The sequence below is a fragment of the Anguilla rostrata genome, unplaced genomic scaffold (assembly GCF_018555375.3).
Source record: "Anguilla rostrata isolate EN2019 unplaced genomic scaffold, ASM1855537v3 scaf0123, whole genome shotgun sequence".
Classification (NCBI taxonomy): Eukaryota; Metazoa; Chordata; class Actinopteri; order Anguilliformes; family Anguillidae; genus Anguilla; species Anguilla rostrata.
Window position 1 is genome coordinate 10,664 of NW_026985689.1, and position 2,768 is coordinate 13,431.

At 40.6% G+C, this 2,768-nt stretch overlaps 1 long non-coding RNA gene across 1 annotated transcript; it reads right to left on the reverse strand.

Annotated features, from left to right (window-relative positions):
* Window positions 1-792: 792 nt before the first annotated feature.
* Window positions 793-1,867, reverse strand: LOC135246276 (uncharacterized). Its single transcript, XR_010327589.1, has 2 exons — window positions 1,323-1,867; window positions 793-1,111 (listed from the first exon to the last, which is right to left on the reverse strand). It is a non-coding gene; the product is annotated as an uncharacterized LOC135246276 (long non-coding RNA).
* Window positions 1,868-2,768: the final 901 nt, after the last annotated feature.

Here is a 2,768-nt window from a genome sequence, read left to right on the forward strand (position 1 = left end):
ATCTATTTCCTCATACCAACACTGTGGGAATTTGAGTGGAATGGTCGACGTACCGAAAAAGGAAGTCTAGGTAAAATATTCACTTTAATCGCCTCTGGCCGTAGCCCAGAATGATAGAGGCAAAACCGGGCCATCTCTTGATATCACCCATATAAAAAATAAAGAGAGCAGTGCCAAGGTGAATTAAGAAGCAATGGTGATTAAGAGTGATCGCTTCACTCTTACCGCAATTAACATTGTACCCAGAAAATTGTCAAACTACTTTTATAATGTTCAACGGGTGCAATATTGAGCTAGCTGGTATTGACAATGCTAATAAAATATCATCAGCATAAAGACTGGCTTTGAAATCATGTCCACACATATTAATAGCCATTATTTCTTCATTGGATATTATAGCACAAGCAAGAGCTTCTAGTGCTAAAATAAAATCCTCTCGTGTGGACCTGAAAAGGTGAAAGGGGGACTTTTTAGCTGTAACATAGTTTAAAGGCGATTGGTTCATTGTAAAGTGCCTTAATCCACTGCATACATACTGGCCCGAAACCAGCTTTAGCGAGTGAGCAGCATAAGTAAGGCCACTGTCCTGTCAAAAGTTTTTTTCAGCCTCCAGCGATATTGTTCCTGCTGGATGCTGAAGGGAGCTGGCCTCTTGACGTCAGGTGAAAGAGCCTCCTCGTATTGCTAGAAGTGCGGCAGCCTTGAATGCTCAATGAGCTCTCCAGCAGATTATACTCTCGTAAACAAGTAGTAGCAAATTGGAAAGTCAACTCTGTGTATTTACTGTCAATGTTTTGTTTGTTTTTTTTTAAAGACTTTTGTGTTGCATGTTGGAGCCAAATACATCTGCCCATTGTGTACTGTCTGTTGATGTTTTTAAGTCCTTCATATATTGTGTGTTGGAGCCAAAGGAATTTCCCCACTGTGGGATAAACAAGTGGACTAAGTAACCAACATCTGCTGAGAAGGAAATGCTTCAAAACTCATTCGACTTACAGCAGGGGAATGACCCCAAACACACCCAAGGGACCAAAAAGTGGAACGTTCTTGACTGGCCGAGTGAATTTCCCAATGCAAAAATATCCCCAAAATGAACAGAAACTGAAAATCGCTGCAGTCCTGGACTAGCAGAGCATCACCAGGAAATCTTGTGATGTCTGTGGGACACCAACTTCAGGCAGTGATCAAATGAAAATGACTAAATTTGATGACTTCATTTAAGATTGTCTTAAATTGTCCAATTACATTTGGTCTCCTAAAATGGCAGGGCTGTGTATGAAAAGGGCTGTAATTTCTAAATGGATCATAGGATATGTAAATACCCTCAAAGCTGACCGTCTGCACTTTAACCTCGTGATTTCAATTCAAATCCAGTGTTCTGAAGTACACAGCCACAATACACTTAAAGTATACTTTAAGCTGGCAGTATACTCAGTAAGAAGAAAGAACTTCAGGATTGAGAACCACCGGCGAGCATGTCCACGAACACTGTTGTCGGTATACTCAGTGAGAACACCGCACCGTTTAAAGTCACTCCACGCCTCTGGGGCGTGAATAATTACGAGGCAGCTATTAACCGGGGCTGGAATCTCAACCAGACCTCCGTCTTGTGGCTACGCCATGGATGTACAAAGAGAAGGGCTACGCGAGATCACAACACAAAACAAACAGTTTAAAGTGCCTTTAGTTTATCTAGATATGCGAAAGAAGAAAAAAAGGCGAAGAAGATGGTACGTTCGCCCTCTAAATCAGAGTAGGACGGAGAATGGAGAGTTTTGCCTGTACATTCGGCAAATGCGAGTTTAGACGAGGGGGTCCACTTTCTCTTATTTCCGAATGTGTGCTAGGCGATTTGATGACTTGCTGAAACGAGCAGCACCATTCATCAAACATGCGGGAAACTCACAGAATTCCCATCTCTACAGAAGAGAGATTGGAGTTGAGTTACCATACATTAGCATGTGAATTCAGCCCTCTGAACTCTCAACCGTGACGTAACCAACTATGTGATATTTTGACCAATAGCTGGGGGGGTCGGAGAACAAGAAAGAACTTTTCAAAAAATTCTCACTGGAGGCAGTCGCACACTGCATCGTACGAACACACAACAACGCGTCTTTTTGTTCGTCAGTCGTTCTGATTGCTTCGTTTTGCTCAAAAAATTCTACTTCGTACGAAGTATACTGCCTATTTTACTGCAGGTATGAGAGAGTTTTCAAGATCTTGGGCTCTATCTTACACCCGGCGCAAAGCGGCGCCAAGTGTCAAAAGATGTATGCAGATATTGAAATTGACAATGATCTGTCTCAACTCTTTTTAAATTCAATTAATGATGGTCAGTGTCTTAATTCTGATGACTTGGAATGTCCTATTCTGCAAGAAGTTGAGCTGGCTATTTCTCAGTTAAATCTAAAAAAAGCACCAGGTAAGGATGGGTTGCCAACAGAATTTTATGAAATGTAAGAAGGAAATCTCTGGTTTTTTAACCCAGGTTTTTAATGAAGGCATTTTAAAAGAGTATATGTAAGATTCCTTTTATGAAGGTATAATCACTTTAATTTTCAAAAAAGGTGATGAATATGATATTAACAACTGGAGACAATTAACTTTAATGAACTTGGACTATAAGATATTTGCTAAGGTGCTGGTAAATAGGATGCAGGATCGCTTGGATCTGCTTATAGAAAGAGAACAGACCTGTGCTGTAAAAGGAAGGTTAATGGTTAATAATTTATGTGCTGCTCTATATGTGATTTCAATCAGCCCTT